A 26,688-nucleotide genomic window follows, 5' to 3' on the forward strand; every position below is an offset into this window, starting at 1 on the left:
ATGGGGTTTTAAGTGAAATTTTGAATAAGAAGGTTTAAATGAATTTGGAGGATAAATTTGACTTGCCATCTATGAGAATAAGAAGTTAGAAGTGTTAAAATTAAGTTTGGATGACATGAAAAATTTGGTATGATTATTGATTTATATATGGAGAATAGAATTTTGAAGTTTAAGATGAAATAAATAGATATAAATGAGTTTAAGCATGTATATTTGAGTTAAGAATATGAAAAAGGAATGAAACTTGAAGAATTTGAAATTGAAAGAGTGAATTTTCGTGCAATGAACTGTGATTTCTGGGTAGGTGCATCGATGCATTAAGGGGTGCATCGATGCATGGATATTTCGAAGCTATTATGTGTACCGATGCACCCATAGTGCATCGATACACTCTTAAAGGAAAATATGAAATTTGGTTTATTAAATTAGTCTGAGTTATTAACTTCAAGTTATAAGGTTTAGACTTTTGATAATCGTATCGAAATTTATGTTTATGTAGATATTGAGCCTAAACAAGTTCAGGAACAATCAAAGAATTAGGATCGAATCAAAGCAAGGCTAAGGTGGGTGCAACTTAAATTGTACTTATGTGATTGATCAAATATTGGCTTGCGATGAGCCAATGATGGATTTATTATGGTAAGAAGTAACTTATAAAACGTTATATGATTACTATGCGTGCATTAATATATAGAAATGGATGTATGTTATTATATGTTTACACATACATATGGTATGTGACAGAAGAAAAGAAATATGTGATTATAAGATCAATGATTACACGTATATATGATACGTGACAGAAAAGAGAAAGGATATGAATAAGTAATGTGAACTGTTATAAATGATAATGCCCATGTTATATGATATGAGAGCTAGGGGTATAGTTGGCATGCCAAGGGTCGAGGGTTTACCTATATTCTTCGGGACATATAGATTGTTTACATATGTTCTTCGGGACATATGGACTGTTTAACTATGTTCTTCGGAATATATGGACTAGTCATTCGGGACAATTGGTGATAGCATAATAGTGCACAACCTCAATGTACTCACATACCTTAAGTTCTCACTGGTGTACATGGGCTAATAAAAAGATTAATCAAATATACTGAAGGTGATATGCATATGTGATTTATTATATGGAATAAATTACAAGATTCATGTATTGGTTATATCAAAAGCATATATGTTTTAGTTATATGAACTGTATTACGTGAAGTATATGGTGTTAAGTGTATTTCTTTATGAAATGATATATGATGTGTATAAATGATAAGTATATGATTATATGATAAAAGGTATTAATGATAATAAGAAGATAATGATAAGGAAGATGATAATCATATATATACATGTGTGGATTTGATATATGAATAAAAATATGATAGTATATGTGCATATATGTAATTTAATATATGAAATGTTTTATGATTTTTATTATATGTTTTATATGCCTCACTAAGTCGTAGACTTAGCGTGTGATTATTTCACGCGTAGGTTTGAGAAGATGAAGATTGATAAGAGTTATGCAAGACATGTCAGTTCTCCTTTCCAAAGATCAGATCAGAAAAGAAATGTATAATATGTATTTTGTAATAAGGAAAGTGGTTGGCATGTAAATAAAGGATTAAATACGATATGTTCTAATCGGTTTTGAAAAGTCATACGATTGCGTTTTGTAATGTTTTAATCGTGCTTATATAAATGACAATTGTATAGTAATGAACGGTTAAATTTTTACGAGTTTTATGAACATTTTACGAAAGTCACTGTAGCAGTGCATCGATGCACAATTTTGCTTCGAATATTTGATGCATCGATGCACAGTTCATGACACTGTGCATTACTATTCACGGTACTGTTCATACCATATTTTACTATTCATAAATATGTTTTTATCTCAAATTTTTATACCAACACAATTGAAGAATATATGATCGTATTTTCTTAATATAAGTTCAAATGTTCAGTTATTTTACAAGAACAAAGGTTTTAAAATGTCAAAGTGACATCTCGGACTCGTATCCGGGTTGAGTATGGGTTGGGTGTTACATTTAATGGTATCAGAGCTACGGTTTAGCCGATTATAGGCTAAAAATGAAGTCAAAGTGTTTTAAAAAGTATACATGCCAACACAAAGTGAAATATTTTCTGATCTGATAGGGTAAGGAGTGTGTTGTCTTGTTAATAGAGTTAAATTGTTATGTTATAGAAGATAAGTATGAGAATGATTTATGAGATATATGTGTTTATATGATATGATAGATGATATGTGAACATATGCAAATGACATATGTTATATGATATGAATTGGATGAGTATATGTACACGTGAGATGTGAAAGAAGAAATGATATGAGCACATGAATATATGAGAGCTTCCAAAGTGAAGCACAAGGCGATAGACCTGAAGGTAATAGCATTCACCTGCCCTGGCCAGGCAGGGAGAAGAGCGAAAACCTCATGAAATGCCTGTATAAGATTAGAGAATGATTTATGATGTTGAATGATATTCCGATGTGTTTTCAATTGTATACTTCGTTAACTCATAGAATGAATGTATTGAAATTGTTAAAAGAGTTCTGAGCACCCGAGCTCAAGAGTGAATGTGGAGAAGGTTCTGTTGTTACAGACCTTTGGATAAATTATATGAAGATAATGTTAGAAGGTATTCATTTCTATAAAGTGGTGAAGTTAAATTGAGAAGTTTTGTTATTACGTGGATAAGATAGAATATGGTGAACAAATGCCACCATAAGAACGTTAAAAGATCAAATGACGTGGTTAGAATTTGTAGAAGAGTTCAATAATAAGTGCATCAGTGATACGTTTATAAGATGAATGAAATCAGAATTATAGATTTGAAACAAAGAGATAGTACTGTATATAAGCAAGAGTGTGGATATGATAAGGGTTTGTACTCTAGATGAAAGAGTTAGCATTGGCTAACAAGATTACGTGATAAAAAATGTGTTATCATATGAATGTGATATAGTGAAGGAAATAACAATTCTTATGCTTGAGGGAAAGTAAGGATTGAAAAAGAAGTATAAAGTAATATGAAAAGATAATGTGTATTAAAGTACATACAAGGATTAAGAAATGATGAAAGGTATGATGTATATGATTGGTTAATTAGGGTTTGTGCCCTAGACTAAATAGTTGTTATTGAATAGCCGTAAGAGTAAAGGTGATAGAGTTAAAAGATTGGAAGAAAAAATAAAGTGAGTTATTCAAGTATGATATGGATTTAAATGTGGTTATGTATTTGGATCCTATATATATGATTAAGGAAATGAGAAGAGTATTTACAGGTTTTAAAGGGAGCTCTGGGAATAAAAATACAAGTACAAGAGATGGTAAAGGAAGAGGTTATGTATAAGTAATCAGGGATAAGTATAAGCGATATGAAAATAGTATGAGAGCCTGAAGAAAATATATGATATATGTTACAAGGCTCTTAACCTTGTGGTCGTGGGATCGAGTCCCACGGAGGGTATTTCATAATTCGAAGGTCTCCACGGAAGCTGCTCTCAACCTGGCGTTGGGGGCAACCTACTATCATACATCCCCCTTACCCCATTACATATGGGAAAAAAGGGTCAGCTAATTTAAAGAGATAAGGAAAGTAAATGAAAAAAAAGAAATTAAAAGGTTAATTATGATAAAGGTTATATGGAAGTGTAGATGATAAGTTCGATATAAAAATACGAAAAGTATGCAAGGTGATGAAAAAAATTGTTTGATTTATAAAGTATATGTTTAATCATATTTGAAGAAGATTTAAAGTTGTATTTTGGTCAAATGATGATGGAATAAGAATTTGGTTACTGTTATGAGGAATTAGAGATGGATTTATGATATTGAGTAATGGAAAGTGACATGATAGAAAGGTTAAAGTAAAATACAGAATAGAATGAGCGAAAAGACAGAGATGGATTGTGGTTAGTGGCTACTATGTATATGATAAGTGACAGTAGATGAATGTAAAATGGAAAAAGGTAATGGAAGAATTAAAGTAGGGAAATGAGGTTTAGGATAATATGAAAGATTTATTAAAGAGGTGATACGTGGAATGCATTGGAGACGTGTAGACAATATATTATCTCCTGGTGCAATGAAAATTCGAGGATGAATTTTCTTAAGGGGGAAGATTTGTAACATCCAAACTGAGGGTTAGTGACTACATTGTAAAATTTTAGAATATGGTGATTAAAGTAGAATAGTTGAATAGTTTAATGATTTATGTTGAGATATTTTCTTAAAGTTGTTAGTAAATATTAAAGGAGTCAAAGAGAAAATGAGTAATTAAACAAGAAAAATAATTAAATAATAATTAATGGGTATTATAATACCCATGTGGAGAATGATTGAAGAGATAAGCTTCCAAGCAATTCTCTTCTTCATCTTCTTCTTTTCTCCACGTGAAAGCTCAAAGCAAAGGTGAGTTCTCTGATTTATTGATTGTTTGTTGATTTTAAGCATGTGTTTTGATCCTTAGATGATAATTAAACTTAAGGAAAGCTTAAGTTATCTTAAAATCAAAAGATAAAGGAGTTATGATAGATTAAAGAAAATGAGGTTTTAAGTAAAATTTTGAATAAGAAGATTTAAATGAATTTGGAGGATAAATTTGACTTGTCATCTATAAGAATAAGAAGTTAGAAGTGTTAGAATTAAGTTTGGATGACATGGAAATTTTGGTATGATTATTGATTTCTATATGGAGAATATAATTTTGAGGTTTAAGATGAAATAAATAGATATAAATGAGTTTAAGCATGTATATTTGAGTTAAGAATATGAAAGGGAATGAAACTTGAATAATTGAAATTGAAAGAGTGAATTTTTGTGCAATGAACAATGATTTATGGGTAGGTGCATCGATGGATTAAGGGGTGCATCGATGCATGGATATTTCGAAGCTATTCTATGTACCGATGCACCCATAGTGCATCGATACACTATTAAAGGAAAAGCTAAAATTTGGTTTATTAAATTAGCCTGAGTTATTAACATCAAGTTATAAGGTTTAGGCTTTTGATAATCGTATCGGAATTTATGTTTATGTAGGTATTGAGCCTAAACAAGTTCAGAAACAATCGAAGAATTAGGATCGAATCAAATCAAGGCTAAGGTGAGTGCAATTTAAATTGTACTTATGTGATTGATCAAACATTGGCTTGCGATGAGCCAATGATAGATTTATTATGGTAAAAAGTAACTTATAAAACGTTATGTGATTACTATGTGTGCATTAGTATATAGAAATGGATGTATGTTATTATATGTTTACACATACATATGGTATGTGACAGAAGAAAAGAAATATGTGATTATAAGATCAATGATTACACGTACATGTGATAAGTGACATAAAACATAAATGATATTAATAAGTAATGTGAATTGTTATAAATGATAATGCCCATGTTATGTGATATGAGAGCTAGGGGTATAGTTGGCATGTCAAGGGTCGAGGGTTTACCTATATTCTTCGGGACATATGGACTGTTTACCTATGTTCTTCGGGACATATGGACTATTTACCTATGTTCTTCGGAACATATGGACTGATTACCTAGGTTCTTTGGAACCTATGGACTGGTCATTCATGACAATTATACGAGCTGTGGTGATATCATAATAGTGCACAACCTCAATGTACTCACATACCTTAAGTTCTCACTGGTGTACATGGGCTAATAAAGAGATTAAACAAATATACTGAAGGTGATATGCATATGTGATTTATTATATGGAATAAATTACAGGATTCATGTATTGGTTATATGAAAGCATATATGTTTTAGTTATATAAACTGTATTACGTGAAGTATATGGTGTTAAGTGTATTTCTTTATGAAATGATATATGATGTGTATAAATGATAAGTATATGATTATATGATCAAAGGTATTAATGATAATAAAGAGGATAATTATAAGGAAGAGGATAATCATATATATACATGTGCGGATTTGATATATGAATAGAAATATGATAGTATATATGTGCATGTATGTAATTTAATATATGAAATGTTTTATGATTTTTATTATATGTTTTATATGCCTCACTAAGTCGTAGACTTAGCGTGTGATTGTTTCACGCGTAGGTTTTGAGAAGAGGAAGATTGATAAGAGTTATGCAAGATAGGTCAGTTCTCATTTCCAAATATCATATCAGAAAAGAAATGTATAATATGCATTTTGTAATAAGGAAAGTGGTTGACATGTAAATAAATGATTAAATCTGATATGTTATAATCGATTTTGAAAAGTCATACGATTGAGTTTTGTAATGTTTTAAACGTGCTTATGTAAATGACAATTGTATGGTAACGAACGGTTAAATTTTTACGAGTTTTATGAACGTTTTACGAAAGTCACTGTAGCAGTACTGTAGCAGTGCATCGGTGCATAATTTTGCTTCAAATTTTTGATGCATCGATGCACTGTAGCTCTGTTCATGACTCAGTTCATTACTGTTCATGGTACTGTTAATACCGTATTTTACTATTTATAAATACATTTTTATCTCAAAATTTTATACCAAACACAATTGAAGAATATATGATCGTGTTTTCTTAATATAAGTTCAAATGTTCAGTTATTTTACAAGAACAAAGGTTTTAAAATGTCAATGTGACATCTCGGACTCGTATCCGGGTCGGGTACGGGTTGGGTGTTACAAGTCACTACTAGGTATAAATTTAATATCATTCATGTTCTTCATGATCCTCAGGAGCTTAAGCTTGAAAATTTTGAGAGTATCTCTATTGTGCTGGTTCGTCATTTTTCTGATGCCCTTAGGGTTGTTAGCTCATGTGGAATCAGTTTCGGATGAGTTGTTGTGTGAGATTATGCGTGTAGAGCTTTCCATTGAAATGCATGTTAATTTGATTACTCCAATGACTTTCAAAGAGATCAAAGAAGTGTTGTTTGCTATGAATAGGAATAAGGCTCCTGAATTCGATTGGTACTCTACCATTTTCTTTAAGCTCTCATGGAGTATTGTTGGTGAGGATTTCATTAATGCTGTTAAATATTTCTTTCTATCTTCCTTTTTGCATGCTAGATTTAATTCCATCATTATTACTCTGGTTCCTAAGGTCACTGTCCCTTTATCTACTATTGATTTTCAGCCCATATCGTGCTGCACCACTTTTATAAATGTGTTACAAATATTCTAGCTAATAGAATGAAGTTATGGTTGCCTAGTTTGATTTTGCCTAATCAAAGTGCTTTTTTAACTAGGAGAGATTTGATTGATAATGTTCTACTTGCTCAGGAGCTAGTAAAGGGTTATGGGAGGAAGCACTTATCAGCTCGTTGTGCTTTAAAAATTGATCTCAATAAGGCATTTGTCTCTCTCAGTTGGAGTTTTATTTTTCATGTGCTCATAGTGTTAAGGTTTCCTATTAAGTTTAAAGGGTGAGTCCAAGCCTGCATAACTCGCTCTAAGTTCTCAGTTGGGTTAAATGGGGGTCTTGTAGGTTTTTTCGGGGAAAAGTAGTTCAACAGGGAGACCATTTGTCTCCTTATATATTCATTCTAGTCATGAATGTTTTGTCGCGACTTTTAAATATGGCAGATGAGCACAGTGTACTGGACTTTCATCCAAATGAAACGTATTGGATTTACTCATATTTGTTTTACTGATGATATCCTAGTGTTTACTAAGGGGCATGTTGAGGTTGTTTTGATTGTTAAACTCATTATGGAGATTTTTTTATAAAATATTGGGGTTGCATATGAATGTTTTGAAGAGTGAGCTATTTTGTGCTGAGATTGGGCATTCTGATATACAAAGTATGGTTAAGCATATTGGTTTTCGAATTGGCACTCTCCCTGTGAGATATTTAGGAGTTCCTCTTGTTTCTAATAATCTTTCTCACTTGGATTGTGAGGTATTGGTTGGCATAATTGTTGGGAAGATTCGTAGTTGGCCTTCCAAGTGTTTGTCCTTTGCAAGAAGGCTGCAACTTATTCAAGTTGTAATTTTTAGTGTTCATAATTTTTGGAGTAGTATATTTGTCTTGCCTTTTAAAGTTTTAAAGCGAGTTGAAGGTTTATGTAATGTGTTTATTTGGAAGGGATTGGAAGGTTCAGCTAGAGGTGCTCGAGTTAGTTGGGAGAAAATTTGTTATCCAAAATATGAAAGGGGACTTGGGATTAAGAATATTATTGTGTAGAATAGGGCTTGTATAATGAGATGTTTATGTATTCTCTTTACTCAAACTGGTTCATTTTGGGTGGCTTGGGTTGAAAGGTATTTTTTGAATGGGTGTTCTCTTTGACAAGCTCCTCTCAAAGGTAGTCATAGTTGGGCTTGGAATAAGATTCTTAAGTTGAAAGATGATTATGCTCTTGTTGGTAACTTAGATAGGGAGTTTAAAGCGAGGAAAGTGTGGGAAACGCTTAGGCCTAAGAAGGATAAGGTTTATTGGTTCAAAATTTGTTTAGGGGGTTTATCCATACCTTGTTACTCATTTATATCTTGGTCGGTGTTCCTGGATCTTTACTGATGAAGGTTCGTATGATATCTTGGAGGTTTCCAATTGACCCAACTTGTTATCTTTTTGGTTATGAAAATGAATCCATATATCATTTTTTGCTGATTGTGATTTTTCTAGTCATATTTAGTTGAAAATATTGCAAGTTTGTCTTGTTAGTAGGCATGTGGTTGAGCGGATATGTTGAGTTAGGTGCAAGATCATGGTCGGGGTAAGTCATTGAGGGTTGTTGTCATTCAGATAGCTTGGTGTTGTTACCTTCATAATGTTTGGTAGGAGATTAATTGTAACACCCCAACCCGTACCCGACCCGGATACGAATCTGATGTGTCACATTGACTTTTCAAAACTTTGACTATTTGAAAATCCATTTAAAATTTAAACTTTTACTTTGAATTTAGTGGTGAACCCCTTATACAAAAGTTAATATCAAAATTTCATATTTCACAATGAAATTAAATACTTAATATATTTACATAAACTCAAAATAGTATAGTTACAAAATAAATCAGAGCATTTACGATTTAAACATTGATGATACATGCCAACAAAATTTCAAAATAACAAGAAGCACTTACAGTTAAAATCGTTCTGATATGATCATCTTCAAAGTGTATGTTGTTTTTTCCTAGCTTTACTCTTCGGATCTATTTGAACCTACATGTGAAAACACTCATACGCTAAGTCATTGACTTAGGGAGGCATAAATGAGCATAATAAAATATTTAAAAACACTTGCTTAAACATTAACATATACTGTTACACATTGTTCAATTTATATCAATTTGTTTTATTAGTCCAACACATATTACTGAGAACTCAAGGTATGTGAGTACATTGAGGTTGTGCACTGTAATCATAGTTGAAATTGCCGCGTAGAATTTGCATCGAAGTGTCACATTTAATATGCACCTAAATGTCACATAGATTTGTCCCGAATGACCACATGAAATTGTCCCGAAAGACCGTATAGAACCCTCGACTCTTGGCATGCCAACTATACCTTTAATTCTCATAACATATACTTTGGGCTTTAACAATATAATTATTTAACATTACATTATTCAAAAATATCATTTATCCACATAGAAAACATTTACATAGAGTTGTTCATTCGGTTAAAACGGTGGCTGATCGAACCGAATTACTATTAACCAAATTAACCGAACTTTTTTTGAAAATATTAACCGAACCGAATAAATCTCGATTAATTCGATTAATTTTTGAATTAACCGAATTTTTTAAAATTTTCTAATTTATATGAAAATTGAATATTTTTTAATTCAAAAAAACTATTTACAATTAATTTAAATGATATATAATTATAAAATAAAATTTTATATGGATTTTTAAATTAATTAATATTGATTTAGGTTTAAAAGTTATTGGATTTTAAATGGTTTGAGTTGGGCCCATATGTTATATATAATATATTTAAAATTTAAAATTTAGTTCGGTTTATTCGGTTAATTAACCGATTTCGAACTGAATTAACTGTTAACTAAATTCTAAAAAATTTATTAACCGTTCCCCGACCGAACTAATTCGGTGGCTGATCGAATTAACCGAACTAATTCAGTTCGATCGGTTAATTCGCTTAAAACCGAAAAATGAACACCCTTACATTCACATAAAACATTTTCACGTAGAATACATTCACATATAACATGTTCACATACTAATAAAATCAAAACAATACTTCATAAATACAATTTATATAAAACATTATAAATATATTGCATAAAATAAATAAAATTGTTTTCGATCGAAAACCTTCGAGGTTGGCTTATTGCAAGTCGTCCTCATATATAATATAAAATAAATAAGTTGCATTCACATTTGCCTCACGTAAGTCCTAAACGAAATCCTTTTAACTTTCGTTGAATCTCTTTACTACGTCGATTCGTTCGGTACGCTTTCGATCCAAATTTACACATCAACATGTCCAAGATAAATATCAGATCTCAATTATCGGCTAACCAATTAGCAATTAAATAAACGAAATGAAACCCCTAATTTAAAATTTTAGACTAAATAGTATCGATACTCTACACACAATACCGATACTTCTATTCTATGGTACAAATACCTACTTCAGTATCAATACCATTATGACATTCTGGAATTTCATCTTCAATTACAATATCGATACCTTACTATTGGTATCGATACCTCTACATCAGTATCGATGCTACTTCAATCAGTATCGATAATGTTCATCTGATTCATACAATTTCCTTCAATTTAACCTTATAATATCAATACCTTTCTTCCAGTACCGATACCCTTACCCATAATTCACTTATTTAATTCTAATTTTAACCAAAATTCACTTAAATCTCTTACTATTAACTTCATTCATGCCCTTAAACTCATTAACACTTATCACAACCAACTTATATCCATTAATCCCCTTTTAACATCCAAAATTTTCCATAGAATACTTAAAGCTAAAAATCATACTCATTCTTCAAACTTGTTTCCAATCATTTATAATACTTCAAATACCTTATTCAAACTTTTGACAAGTCAATTATACCTTTAAAATCCAATAACTACTCAAATTTCATCAATTCCTTTAAAAACCTATTTTACTAATTCACCATTAATTTCTTAATCCCTTAACTTCTATTAATCTTTAAGCTTCATTAAGCTTCTATATCACCCAAAGAGCTAAAAAACAATTCAAAATTATAAGAAATAACAACTTAGAAATTCTCTCACATTGGAAATGAAGTTCACTTGGAAGAGAAGAAAAGAAGATGAAGGTAAAGGTAAAGACTTCTAGGATATTCTTTCATTTTTCCTATTCCTCACATGCTTAAATATCTTAAAAAAGAATTTTAAATTCATTTTATTCTAAAGACCATTATGCCCTTCCATTCTTCAATCTTTAATAATAAGTCATAGATAAAAATTTCTAAATCAATCATTGAACTTTTTAATTTATCAAAATTAAACCGCTAAAATTTAAATCCTTATACTTTAGTCATTTACCCGATGTTTGGGGTATTACAGGAATGGCAGGTTGCATGGGGATAGTCCTCGGCATGTTGATGGAGTTGTTCTTTTGATTAAAAATGTTGTTAGGTTGAGGTTGAAGGGTAGTTTAAGAGTTACTACTGGTCCTCTTGATTTTGTTGAAGGGTGGGGTTTGATATAATTTTTATCTTTGGCTTGTTTATGCTAGTTACTAGGTATTAATTTTGTAATTGGTTTTGTACAGGTTGGTTCTTTTTGGATGAATAAAAACACCATTTATCCAAAAATAAGTAGTGCAAAAGTTGCCTCACTATATACATGACTTAATTTTTAATAATAATCAATTATATTATATCATACTAAGTTACAGATGCATTGTGAGTCAATTTTTTCTTTAAAATTACTTAACGAAGTTGGTATATGTAACCTGATTTGTTAATATTAGAAGTTCAATGATGTAATTTGATAAAATCAAAGATTTGTAACTTATATAAAATTATTGTTAAGTTTACTAGTCTAAAATGTAAATTACGCGATTACACATAACAAACTTAAAAGGGTAAACCACACAAGAGGTAGATAATGTTTTAGTAAAAAAAATTCATCACTTATGTTTAAAAAAATAGTTATAATCATTAGCATTATGTATTTATCAAAAAATGATCACTTGATAATTAATTCTGATAAGTTGATCACGTGACATATTAATAAAAATGAATAATATCTAATTTAATCTTAAATGTAATTAAAGTATTAGTTAGGTCATGATTATAAAAAATATTTCTTGTATTGATCTGATTTTAATTATAAAAGTTAAACAAATTATAAAAATAATTGAAAATAATTTTAGAATTTTAGAATTTTTAAAAATTATGTTTTAGTTCTATTTTGCTCAATCATCGTTAAAGAAGACGTTGATGTGTCACCGTAAGGTAATGTTCTATCAACTTTGAAAAATAATAAAATTAATATCACTTTTAATTTTTGGGTAAAGTACACAAATGACCCCCTAACTATAGGATATTGTTTTGTTGAGTTCTTTAACTATTAAAAGTTACAAAATGGTCTTTCAACTATAGTAAATTGCTTTGTCGAGTCACTTGACTATTAAAAGTTACAAAATGGTCACTTGACTATTCATTATGTTCCAAATTCATCATTTTCCGTTAAAAAAATTAACGAATATATGAGTTAGACGTTAATCTGTTGAATAAGATATGATAAAAGGACGAGTTTGGCACATAATGAACTGTTGGGTGACCATTTTGTAACTTTTAATAGTCGAGGGACTCAACAAAGCAATTTACTATAGTCGGTGGACTATCATATCTCAATCAGCATGTTAACGTTCAGCTCAGACGACCATTAATTTTTAACATGAAAGGACAAGTTTGGAACATAACGAATAGTCAAATGATCATTTTTTAACTTTTAATAGTCGAGTGAATCAACAAAGTAATTCATTATAGTTGATGGATCATTTTGTAACTTTTAATAGTCGGTGGAATCAACAAAAATTATCTTATAGTCGAGGGACCATTTGTATACTTTAATATTTTTTAACGGTGAGTGATCAAAACATAACTAAAATATAACGTTATATATGATTTTAAAAAATATTGTTAGGTGACTAAATATAAACTAAGTAATAAGTGGATGACAAAATATTAATTTACCCATTTTAAATATATATATATATATATATAACACCGTTTGTCAAACATATATAAATAATAAAGCCTAAATTATATGCACACATATATATTATAATTAGTAAAATGTCAAAAATAAAATTTTAGTTATAATTAAAATATCAAATAAAATATTTTTTATTAATTTAACATGTCACATCATCTCTTTAATAGGAGTTAATGGTGTGTGTCTATTTTATAATAAAAACCAAAGTTTAATATTCAATATCTAACCTTTGAAAAATTAATATCTAAAAAGACCATTTTTAATATAATTTAATGATCATTTATATATATATTTTATAAAATTAGTGATGCATTTCAAATATTATAGAATTTCCCCTGTTCTTTTAGAATTTGTCATATTCTTCTATTGGTGATTGTCTAAATCAATGTTCTTTCTTTGCTTTTTTTTTCTTTTAATCTTGGAATCAATTCAATGCCAAGTTAGGTTTTGTTGTGGGCTTTATAGTTTCGGTTCCGATCTTTGTTGGGTATTTCTACCAAAACTTTGTTCCTCTCATCGACAATATCGTCTTATTAATTTAATACTCTATTGTGGTGGCACTTACCGTAATTTCTATTGGTTTCTGTGGTATTTTCGGCAGTTTATCTCTATATGCTTCCTAGAAAGAGAACTGCTTCTGATGAAATAATGGTTATAGAAGTTGATCCCGAATCTTCCGGCAACACTAACCACAAGGGTGCATCCGCATCATCCTTCAAGAAGCACCGCCTTGATAGCTGCACCTTCGCTGCCGTGGATAACGGATCGACGGCCAGGAACGGTGGTAATAGTGTAATAGTATGAGGCAACGGAAATCGGAGTAATAGTAGGGTTGTTGAATCTTCACCATCGACCATGGCTCTTGGCGATGCGAATCATGCTGAAATCGACGAGGATCTCCATAGTCGACAGCTAGCCGTCTATGGCCGTGAGACTATGAGGCGGCTTTTCGCGTCGAATATTCTTATTTCTGGGATGCAGGGTCTTGGTGCTGAGATTGGTATGAATTTTTGGAACTTAGTTTTTTTTATCTTTTATTTCTTCATTTTGTTAAATGGTTTGTATCGAATCAGAGGCATAATTGCTTTTCCTTTTGATCAAGATAGATCCGGTTGTATTTTCATAGACTGTTTGTACAGAATCATGCGATGAAAAGCTGATTAGATTTTGATGAATTGATATTTTAGGGTTTTTAAATTTGTTTTTCTTGTTTATGATGATTTCACTTGCTGGGTCGTGTCTTTATCTGAATTTTCTTGTGAAAACTTTGGTATTTGAGTTTCTAAGTGGACGTTAAAAATTGCAAGCTTAAAATTATTTTAGAACTTAATACATCTGTGATCTTTTATGGAATTCATGATTACTCCCACCACTAGGTTAAAAAATCTGTTTCAGTTACCTTGTATGATTCATAAATGATAGTTATTGATTACCACCCTATTTTTTTTTATTACGGATGGGGTCTTGATGTCCTAGATTTGTTTGATGCATTTTTCTTGCAGCATCAGAGCTGATATTCCCACTGATACCTCTATCTATTCTGTTTGTGCAGCAAAAAATCTCATTCTTGCTGGTGTCAAGTCTGTGACGTTGCATGATGAAGGGGCAGTGGAGTTGTGGGATTTGTCCAGTAACTTTGCGTTCACTGAGAGTGATGTTGGTAAAAACAGGGCTCTCGCCTCTGTCCAAAAATTACAAGAGCTTAACAATGTGGTGATCATTTCCACCTTAACGACAAAATTGAAAAAGGAACAACTTTCTGATACTTCCTTGTCATTGGATCCTCCTAATTTTTATGTGATTACCATGTTATATTTGAAGTATTGAAGATTAACTGAATCTGGAATTGTTTTCTTATGTTTCTTTCATAAGAAACCTAAGGAATTAATGCTGAAGCTTGATCAAATAATCTCAAAATTCAACTAATTACATATTTGGTTAGGAGTAAAACTAAATTCAGGGGTGGCTCCAGAATAAGGAACTTAAAGTAAGGATAAGTTAAGGACAAATTTCATAAAAGGTTATCAAATTATTGCAAAAGTAGTAATAATTTGTGTCATTTTTGTAATACTTTACGTAATTTGATAATCCTTTACATAAGTTGTCCGTAACCTTATTTTAAGTTCCTTTTTCTAGAGTTACCCTAAGTTCAGGTACTTTTAAGCTGGAAAAAGATTGGATACAAAAGAAAATCTGGGAAAGTGTGTTTACCCTACAAAGTGTTAACAATTTCATCTAAATCCTTGCTCTATATTACATTTGTAATTTTGATGATTTTTATGTTCTCTGCATATTTTATCCGTGTAACTTATCTTCATCGTTGTTTTGTTGAGGTTGTTGTATTTACTGATATCAGTTTCGAGAAAGCCATTGAGTTCAACGATTACTGTCATACTCATCAGCCTCCCATTTCTTTCATCAAGGCTGAAGTTAGAGGTCTTTTTTGGTTCTATATTTTGTGATTTTGGACCTGGGTTCACTGTGGTTGATGTTGATGGAGAGGATCCTCACACGGGTATAATTGCGTCCATTAGCAATGACAATCTGGCACTTGTATCATGTGTTGACGATGAAAGGCTTGAGTTTCAAGATGGGGATCTTGTTGTCTTCTCTGAAGTTCATGGAATGACAGAACTGAATGATGGAAAACCAAGGAAGATTAAGAGTGCAAAGCCATATTCATTTACTCTTGAGGAGGACACTACTAATTTCGGTAGGTATATTAAAGGTGGTATTGTCACCCAAGTGAAACAGCCCAAGCTATTAAATTTTAAACCATTAAGAGATGGTATCAAAGACCCTGGTGACTATCTACTGAGTGATTTCTCAAAGTTTGACCGTCCACCTCTGTTACACTTAGCATTCCAAGCATTGGATAAGTTTGTATCCGGTTTGGGACGGTTTCCTCTTGCTGGTTCGGAAGAAGATGCTAATAAGCTTATTTCTATTGCCGGTAACATTAATGAGAGCTTGGGAGATGGAAGGTTGGAAGATATCAATCCAAAACTTCTGCGATTCTTTTCCTTTGGTTCCAGGGCTGTACTAAATCCCATGGCTGCCATGTTTGGTGGAATTGTGGGACAAGAGGTTGTCAAAGCATGCTCTGGAAAGTTCCATCCCCTCTTTCAGGTTAGTGTTCATTATTCCTTGTGTGAATTGCTTTTTGTGAAATGATTAACCATTACCTTACTGAGTTCTCCATTTTATACAAGCCAGTTAAGCATGGTAGACCTGTTATTGGGTGCTACTCATTCTTCTAGGTTCATTCCTCTGAAATGAAGTTCATTTTTGCATCTTCAATACTTGAAATACTTGATCTGTTGTTTACTCATTCAATACTTGATCTGGTGTTTACTTTGAAGAGACATTTTGCCTGCTCCAATTTAGCATTTTTAGTTAATCACAATTTTACATGCTTTAAGTTATTATATTATATTCTGAGACTTTCATTTGCTTGTGTTTTGAAGAGAGTCTTTGAATGTATCATTTACTATTAATATAGTTAAAGAGGCCGATGGTTTGGTAATTTAATATATCGTCTTCACTGCCTCTGATTGACTTGATCTATAACTTGAAAGAGCTTATTAATGCACTGAAAGATTGTGTTTTGTAATTTTCTTATATTAAGTTAGGGTAGTGAAAGATCTAAGATCTTTGGATTCTAAATCTCAAAATTTCGATCCCAACCCAATTTAGGGAAACCAGGCTCGCTTCTGATTTAGTGAAAGTATACCTTATTTTGACATAACCTCAATTTCAAACTTTTAGAATTTACTCCCACTCACCCTTAAATATGAATTGTTGGAATTATATGTGCTTTGATCAATTCTCTTTGGGTACTAAACAAGAAGGTTAAGTTTGTTTGGTTTTGGCATAGAAGAGGAAAAGGAGTTATCAGATTAACAATTTAATTGAGTCTTCTGGAACAAAAGGAGCTATACTTAACAATAGGATGGAATACCTTGAGGTGTAGCTCAAACGTCATTTTGAAGCCATTTAACCTCCCGATATTCCTCCTTTTTATTATTACCACTGATACTTGAAAACAAGAGTTCAATGAATTTTTCTTTACAGTTGATTGAAACTCATACAACCCCGCTCCTCTCTCTTTTTTCAGTTCTAATTTTCTACCATTTGATTATACAGTTCTTTTATTTTGATTCTGTGGAGTCCCTTCCAACCGAGCCCATGGACCCTAGTGATTTCAGACCATTAAATAGCCGTTATGAGGCCCAAATTTCAGTGTTTGGGTCCAAGCTCCAAAAGAAAATGGAGGAAGCGAAAGTGTTTATCGTGGGATCTGGCGCACTAGGTTGTGAGTTCCTAAAAAATATTGCTCTGATGGGAGTTTCATGTGGTAGCCAAGGAAAGCTGACAATGACTGACGATGATGTTTTTGAGAAGAGCAACCTCAGCAGGCAGTTCTTTTTCCGGGATTGGAACATTGGGCAGGCCAAATCCACAGTTGCTGCTTCTGCTGTGGCATCAATAAATCCTTGTTTAAACATTGAAGCTTTGCAAAACCGTGTGGGTCCTGAGACCGAAAACGTATTTGATGATACCTTCTGGGAGAATTTAACAGTGGTTATTAATGCATTGGATGATCTGTCAAAAGAAATCATCCAAAAGGACAATATGAGAGAGAGTGTCAGGAAAGAAGAGAGAGAAAAAAGAATAGGCCAGTCTTCCTCCGGCGGGAGTTGGATTGTATTCGTTGACAACCTGAGTAAGAGAGTCACTAGGAGTGAGCTAAGAAACATATTTATCGATCAGGGTCAGGTGGTGAGAATTTTCATACCAAATGTGGTGAACATTGCCAAAGTATAAATCTTTCACTTTTGCCTTCGTGCAGTTTGGTAATGAAACAGAGATGAGGAATGCAGTTGAAAATATTAACGGGTTGTGGATAGATGGGAGGAAAATTTACGTTGGAGTTGCAAAGTACCAGAGTGTTCGACCAAGGGTTGCTGGTTCTTCTCGTCTTTCAGTTGGTGTCCAGAAAAGGTTATATTTGATAAAGCTAATCCAAGTTCGAAGGCTGTGATTCCGAGCAGATTAAGAGATGATAGATCATACAAAGATGTCTTGGTGTCGTGCAGTTCGCAAAAGACTGAGTCGGAGCATATAGGAAAAAGTTACGAAAGTCTAGACAGGGGAAGATGGATGAAGAAGAAGAAGAATATTTGGGAAATGCATATTCCTACTGAAAATTCAAGTTGGGTGAAAAGATCTCTAACGGGTATTGTGAAACATTCCTTTGAGCTGGAGTTGGTTCAAAAAGGTTTGGCTAGTGATGGTTTTGAAGTTCAAATTGCGAGCTGGGGATATGTTTGGAACTCTTGTGTTAAACGTTCAAATCAGAGGAATTGATGAAGGATGCGTGGTCAAATAAGAGTAAGGAGTTATGGTTCTGGTTCGATCGGTTGGCACCGCTGTTGAATGAAGGTGGAGTGCCTATGGCTTATTGTTTGGTGGAGCTGTTCGGTGTCCCTCTGTTATGTTGGCAAGAGAATTTCTTACAGAAGTTAGCTGGAAGGTGGGGTTCAGTGGAGGTCATCCAGGATTCGACTCTAACAAGGGAAGATCTCTCGATGGTGAGAATTTTGCTTAGGGTGGAAAGTCCCTTTGACGTCCCGGAAGTGTTTACTCTAGGTTCCTACGAAGATCATATAAGGTGACTTCTAAGTTGGGATCTACTTCCCAGGTTTCAAACTTCTTTCATGGCATCTCGCCGGATAAATTTTCCGACGATAGAGTCACAGTCGTAGAGTCGTCAGAGGAGGAAGACGATAGTATACGTTCGTCAGACATGGCAGGTCCAGGTCAGCTTGATGTGGAAGATCGGCAGAGAGTGAACTTATGGATTGATCAAAGATTTCCTGTCGGGGTTGGTGCAGCAGGTGAAGAAAATCAGTTTTCAAAAAGAAGCTTGGCAGGGAAAGACATTAATGAAGTTGTGTCAGAAGGTCACAGTTTGGGGAGTAGTAAAAAGGGAGATTATGCTGGGCTGGTTTAAGAAATAAGGGGGATTATAAAGACAGTTTGCAGGCCCTTTCAGACAGGAGCAGTGAGCCTTTTTCTCCTATCTTGAGACTAGTTCCGGCTGGGCCAGCAGTCAAATTCATTGGGCCTGGAAATGCTAATCAAAAGCAAATTCATAATGTTTCTAGCAGCTCTGGGGATGGAGACAAAGACAGAGGCAGTCAAGGCTTATGGTCTGAGGCGGGTTTTAAGGATACAACAGGTATGGATGGTGAAGTGGGGTCTGCTGAAGGCTTAAAGTTGTCATGTTTTAGAGCTGGTTCGCCAACTCGTTCTGCTAGTCCTATTTCTTGGAAGAGTGCCCCGGTTGGGAGAAAGCTAATTAAGAGTCATGAGATTTTATAGCAGGTCCAGAGAAAGAAAAATTTGGTTGGATGAGCCAGGAAGGGTTTCTAGTTTAAAGTTGGGTAGGTTTCCTATCTCAAGTGGTTTTCATTCTAAAAGTTCAGAGGCGGCTGGGTTGGCTGAAGGGGTTTGTGTTGATCAAAGAGGCAAGCGCTCTTACAGGAGAATGAAAAGATCCCTCACTAGGGATGCTCTAGACCATGCTAGTGTGACTACAGTATCCACATTAACATTCTCAGGGCTGTTGGAGGAAGCGATTGCTACTTGGGAGATAAGCAGGATGCTGGGCATTTCTTTCAAGGAAGGGAAGAATGCTTTTCTACAAAAAATTATGGATTTGGAGAAAGGTTTGAGTCAGGCTAGTTGAGTCCTAAGATGGATTCTGGGATTGCTTTGGTATTTTTAATAATTGAATATGATGACAAAACTCATTATCTTGTCCTGGAATGTTAGGGGGCTGGGCAAAAAGGAAAAACAGAGAGCTGTTCAGAAGTTATCCTCAGAGAAAAAACCAATGTTTCTTTTTCTCCAAGAGACAAAACTTGAGATTTTACCAAGCTCATTTTTAAGAAGTGGGTTGAATAAGCTGCAGGGGTTCGTTGTGTCTCCAGCAGTTGGATCTTCAGGAGGTTTATTTAGTTGTTGGGATGATAGTTGTTTTGAGTTAGAAGACCAGTTTATCCATAGGAGGTTTATTGCTGTTTTTGGGAAGTTCAAATTCAATCAATTTAGGTGTGGGTTCATTAATGTTTATGGCCCGTCTGTGGAAGAAGAGAAGGCCAGTTTCTTCGAAGAATTGGGACAGTTTTTAAATGGGTGCAGTTTGCCTTTATGTGGGAGGGGATTTCAATGCTTACTTAACAGAGGAGAAGGATGGCAGGTCTCAAAATAGAAATTCAATGGATATTTTCACTCTGTTCATTCAGCAAACGGGGATGATTGACTTACCTTTAATAGGGGGGAATTATACATAGAGCAGTAATCGGGATTGCCCCACTGTTATTAGGCTGGATAGGTTTTTGGTTAATGTCAGCTTCCTTTCTATGTTTTCTGATATTACCCAATCGCTGTTGACAAAGTCCATTTCTGATCATAATGCTATTATTTTGGAGAGTGGGGAAGACAATTGGGGCAAGAGGCCGTTTAGGCTGATTAGCTATTTGATGACTGAGGACGGCTTCCAAGAGAAAGTTGCAGAGTCTATTAATGAGTTCAAGAGGGTCAGAAAAAAAGCAGGAATTCTGAGCATTCTTAGAAATACTAAGTTTGCTATAAAGACTTGGTCTGGAAATAGGAATCAGTTTCCTAGTAAACAGATTTCTGCTATTGAAGACAAGATCCATCACCTAGAGAACTCTTTTCAGAAGAATCAAGTTTCAGGAGTTATTGATAGTTCATCAGAGCTGAAGTTACTGAGGGATGAGCTTTGGAGACTTTACAGAATTGAGGAACAAATCTGGTTTCAAAATTCAAGAGAGAAGTGGGTTAAAGATGGTGATCGGAATTCTAAATTTTTTCACACTTGTGCTTCCATTAGGAGGCGGAGGAACGCGCTAAATGCTATTTGTGTTGATGGGGTTATTATCAGGGACCTGGTCCGGTTAAAGTCTGCTGTCAAAGAGCATTTTTTCAAAGCTTTCAATAGCCGCACTACCTTGGAAGTGGAGGATATTAAGTTAAATTTCTCAAGAATTTCAATGGAGCAGAGTCTTATGCTAGAAAAGGAGTTTACGGAAGGCAAAATTTTGGAAACCTTGAACTCGTGTGATAGTAACAAAGTTCCGGGTCCGGGTGGGCTAAGTATGGGTTTTTTCAAAAAAAATTGGTCTTCATTGAAAGGTGATATTATGCATTTTTTCAATAACTTTTACTTGGGAAAGGATTGGGAGCATGGCATTAATCATTCGTTCATAACTCTAATTCCAAAGGGCTCTAATATTGGGTGTTTAGATGATTTCAGACCAATTAGCCTAGTAGGTGGGATGTACAAGATTCTTTCCAAGTGCCTTTCGAGAAGGTTGAGGTGTTGCATGGATGATGTTGTTAGTGATTCACAATTTGCCTTCACTCAGGGTAGACAAATCAAGATTGTTCTTTCATCGCTAATGAAGGTATTGATTTGTGGAGGAAGAAAGGATTGAAGGGTTGTGTGTTGAAGGTGGATTTCAAGAAGGCCTATGATACGGTAGATTGGGATATTTTATTTAAAGTTATGGTTAGAATGGGATTCGGATTAAAATGGTGTGGCTGGATTCGGAAATGTGTGTCAACTGCCTCGGTTTCAGTGCTAGTTAATGGGGTTCCTACGGATGAATTTCCTATGGCTAGAGGTCTTAGACAAGGGTGCTCCTTGTCACCATTGCTGTTTAATTTCATTGGCGAGTTACTTAATCTACTGATTCGGAAAGCAGTATCTTCGGGCCTGTTCAGTGGTTTGATTGTTGGCAAGGATGATACAGCTCTTAATTTGTCACATTTGCAAATCTCATTATCTTCTGTATGGCTTCGAAGACAAATTCTAAATGTCAAGAGGGTCTTACGGGTCTTTGAAGTCATTTCAGGACTGCAATTAAACCTCACTAAGTGTAGATTATTTGGGATTAATATCAGTGAGGAAGAGGTGTTGCAGTGGGCTAATACTATTGGTTGTGTAGTGGGACATTTTCCTTCGGAATATTTGGGATTACCGCTTGGTGCTAAGAGAAATTCTATAGCGTTATGGGATCCGATAGTGCAGAAATTTAACAAGAAACTAGCCAGCTGGAAGGCGAGGACTCTGTCTGTGGCAGGAAGATTAGTGTTATTAAAGGTTGTTTTATGCTCATTACCCACCTATTTCATGTCCCTGTTTAAAATACCCTCTTCCGTGATTGTTAAGCTAAACTCCATTATGGCCAGTTTTCTATGGGGAGGAGGGGCAGAGGTTAAAAAAATCCATTGGATAAACTGGTCGACAGTATGCTCTGCAAAAAGTGCGGGTGGTCTAGGAGTTCTAGATCTTAATTACATGAATAGAGCACTCTTAGGAAAGTGGTCTTGGAGGTTTGCGAATGATAGAGGGTCAGTGTGGAAAAAGGTTATTTGCAGTAAGTATAATCTGGACCCTAGTTTGTTGATTTTCAAGGAAAAACTACCTGCTTTTTCTTCTTGGATTTGGAAATTGATAGTCAATAATCATTTCAAAGATGATCAGTTCGGAGCTAAATTTCGAAGTCTGTTAGATGTTCGAGTAGGCAGTGGGGACAGAATCAGTTTCTGGTCTGATAATTGGGCGACTGTTTCCCCTCTTAAAGAGGTCTTCCCCAGATTATTTGTTCTGTCTGTAAATAAAAATGGGAAGTTAAAAGAGTTTGGTGAGTTCAAGTCCTCAGTTTGGTGTTGGCATGTTCAATTGAGAAGGAGTTTGAGTGACTGGGAACTGGTTCAATTCTGCGATCTGATGACCTTAATTCACAATATACCTCTGTCCAAGGATCTGTCTGATGGGTGGGTTTGGAGAGGAAACGGGGATGGGATCTATTCTGTTAAGACCAGTGTCCAAGCTTGCAGTCCTGTTTTGTCAGTTGATTCTTTTTGGATGAAATTCATTTGGAGGGGCTTGGTGCCTCCCAGAGTGGAGGTCTTTTTGTGGCAGGTTGTGCATCATAGACTGCCAGTAAAACAGGAACTACAAAGGAGAGGAGTTTCAGCTGTTATAGATGTGTCATGTCCCCTTTGTAAAAAAGAGGTTGAATCCTCTTAGCATTTATTTTTTACTTGCCTTGTGGCATGGGCATTGTGGGTGAAATTTTTGAAATTGTGGGGTGTTAGTTCGGTTTTGCAGGCCAATGCTCAAAGTTTTCTGATAGCTTGGGAGCATTTGGTCCCTAATTCTAGAATTTGGTCATATATTCCAGGTGTGGTGCTATGGACTATATGGAAATATAGGAATGACATTGTGTTTGATGGGGGTACGCTCGATCAGATCGATCTGTTTTTTATGGCAAGATGTAGGCTGGCGATCTGGTTCATAACGAATACCAAGGATGTCTCTATTCTAAAAGACTCATCTCTGATCCTACTATTGGGGATTATTGCTCTAAGTCAAGGTGTTCGATCATTGAAATTGTGTCTTGGTCTCCTTCTCCAAAGGGTTTTATTAAACTTAATGTGGATGCAGCAGTGAATGGTGATTGGAGGAAGAGTGGTGTTGGGGGAATTCTTAGAGATGAGGATGGCTCGGTGATGGGCTCTTTTCAAGAGCCTTCTGGTCCAGGTCCTCCGACGCTGATTGAGTTGTTGGCAGTTAAGAGGGGCCTAATTTTTTTTGAGCCGTTTCATCAGCAGATGAAGGAACGTTTATTGATTGAATCTGACAATAAACTTGCAGTAGAGTGGGTCAAGAATTTTGATCTCTGTCCCGGTGTATACTCTAATTTAGTAAAAGATATTGTTACTAAGTTAAGGGAGTTGAATGGTATTATTAGATGGGTTGCTAGGTCAGCCAATGTTGAGGCTGATAGTTTAGCCAAAGCTGGTATTGGCTAGTTTTACATTTGTGATTTGCTTTTGTAGTCTTTGGGTTGGATTATGTAAAGGGAGTGTTTATGTGTTGTTAAACATTATGTATATTGTGGTTTTTAATGAATTCTAAGGCACTCTTTTCCTCCTTCCGCTGATTGAGAAACACTTAGTGTTCCATTAATCATGAAGGGGGTTTTTAACGAGGCCTACATTCCTATCAAAAAAAATTAATGCATTGGATAATGTAAATGCCAGGCTTTATGTTGATCAGAGGTGTTTATATTTCCAGAAGCCACTTCTCGAGTCGGGAACTCTCGGTGCTAAATGCAACACGCAGATGGTTATCCGTCATCTAACTGAAAACTATGGTGCTTCAAGAGATCCACCTGAGAAACAAGCTCCAATGTGCACTGTGCACTCATTTCCTCACAATATTGACCATTGTTTGACATGGGCTCGGTCTGAGTTTGAGGGTCTACTTGAGAAAACTCCTGCTGAAGTGAATGTTTATCTGTCGAACCCAGATGAATATAAAGCTGCACAAAGGAATGCTGGTGATGCTCAGGCTAGAGATAATTTGGAACGTATTCTTGAATGCCTTGAAACAGAAAAGTGTGTGACATTCCAGGATTGCATCACCTGGGCTCGTCTAAGGTACTACCTTTGATGTTTGATCTATTTATATGTATAGTATCAAAGATGGTGCATAATTGCATTTGTTTCTGACCTTATCCTTCTTCTCTGCTCAGATTTGAGGACTATTTTGTGAACCGTATGAAGCAGCTGATTTATACGTTTCCTGAAGATGCTGCTACCAGTACTGGGGCTCCCTTCTGGTCTGCCCCAAAAAGATTCCCTCATCCACTTCATTTCTCAGCAGCTGATCCAAGCCACCTGCAGTTTATTATGGCCGCTTCTATCCTTCGAGCTGAAACATTTGGCATTCCAGTTCCTGATTGGGTTAAGCAACCAAAGATTTTGGCAGAAGCTGTTGACAAAGTGACAGTCCCAGAATTCCAGCCAAAGAAAGATGCGAAAATCGTAACAGATGACAAGGCTACTACTCTTTCTACTGCATCTATTGATGATGCGGCAGTTATCAATGAACTCATCTTCAAGCTAGAACTTTGCTCAAAAAAAATTGCCCCGAGGGTTCAAGATGAAACCTATTCAGTTTGAAAAGGTTTGTCGTATTTCTTGTTCTGATTATTTAGCATGTATATCCTTTGGGTATGCTTTTTTCTTTTGAAACTTATGGAACTGGAACAAATGCTCTTCTATAAAAATGATAATATTAATAAAAATACTGGTTTGTGAATTTGCAGGATGATGACACAAACTACCACATGGATCTAATAGTTGGGCTTGCAAATATGAGGGCCAGGAACTACAACATTCCCGAGGTGGATAAACTCAAAGCCAAGTTCATTGCTGGAAGAATCATCCCTGCAATTGCTACCTCCACAGCTGTGGCCACAGGTCTTGTCTGTCTGGAGCTTTACAAGGCTCTTGATGGAGGACACAAACTGGAGGACTACCGCAACACTTTTGCAAACCTTGCACTGCCTCTGTTCTCTATGGCTGAGCCAGTTCCACCCAAAGTCATCAAACACGGTGACATGAGCTGGACTGTTTGGGACCGTTGGATCCTTAGAGACAACCCAACTTTGAGAGAACTCATCCAATGGCTTAAAGATAAGGGCTTGAATGCCTACAGCATATCTTATGGAAGTTGCTTACTGTATAATAGCATGTTCCCACGGCACAGGGAGCGAATGGACAAGAAGATTGTAGATCTAGCCCGGGAAGTGACAAAGGCCGAATTGCCTCCAAATAAAAAGCATCTGGATGTCATTGTGGCTTGTGAGGATGATGATGACAATGACATCGACATACCTCAGTTTTCTATCTATTTCAGCTAAGGTTATTATCTCACACCTTACTGCTTGGGGTTGTTTTCCAAGGATGAAGCTTTACAATCTTGTTATTATTAGTGACCACCCAAGATGGATATTTTTCACAGTAAATTAATCTTAACTCAAATCTCCTGTATGATGATCTTCTGTAATTACTTGGTTTCCATCTTGTCCTGTGGAGCGATCTTCTCATTCATCAAGTGGAAAGATACCCCTATAGATTGCTTTTATTTGTATCGGTTAGGCTTATAAGTTAGACATTTATCTCGAATGCCCAAGTTGGATACGCACGGATGTAATAATTTAAGAAATAAGCTGAAACTGTGTCTGTGCCTGTTGTCCTCCTTGTTTTTCTTTTGGGCTTAAAAAAATATTTTAATCATTTATATCGTTGATTTATAATTTTTTTAATCATTGTTATATTAAATGTAATTAGTTTGATGATAGAACATGTTGGTAAAAATTAAAAAGGGCTAAATTTTAATTTGATCTTTGAATTTTAGATCAAATATTAAATTGGTTTTAAAATTTAGATAAAATATTTTTTAAATTTTAGATAAAAAATTAATTTATTTGTCGCCAATTACTATCGTTATTATAGGTGTCATCGTGGATAAATATTGGATGTCAAGAAAGTTTGTTTTTTAATTTTTTGAACGCGAAATTAATATTCATTTTATTG

The 26,688-nt window shown here is 34.5% G+C and overlaps 1 pseudogene; it reads left to right on the forward strand.

Annotated features, from left to right (window-relative positions):
- Positions 1-13,663: 13,663 nt before the first annotated feature.
- On the forward strand, positions 13,664-25,508 carry LOC120186180 (annotated as a pseudogene).
- The last annotated feature ends 1,180 nt before the right edge of the window (positions 25,509-26,688 follow it).

The sequence above is a fragment of the Hibiscus syriacus genome, unplaced genomic scaffold (assembly GCF_006381635.1).
Source record: "Hibiscus syriacus cultivar Baekdansim isolate YM2019G1 unplaced genomic scaffold, ASM638163v2 tig00004004_pilon, whole genome shotgun sequence".
In the NCBI taxonomy this organism is placed as follows: Eukaryota; Viridiplantae; Streptophyta; class Magnoliopsida; order Malvales; family Malvaceae; genus Hibiscus; species Hibiscus syriacus.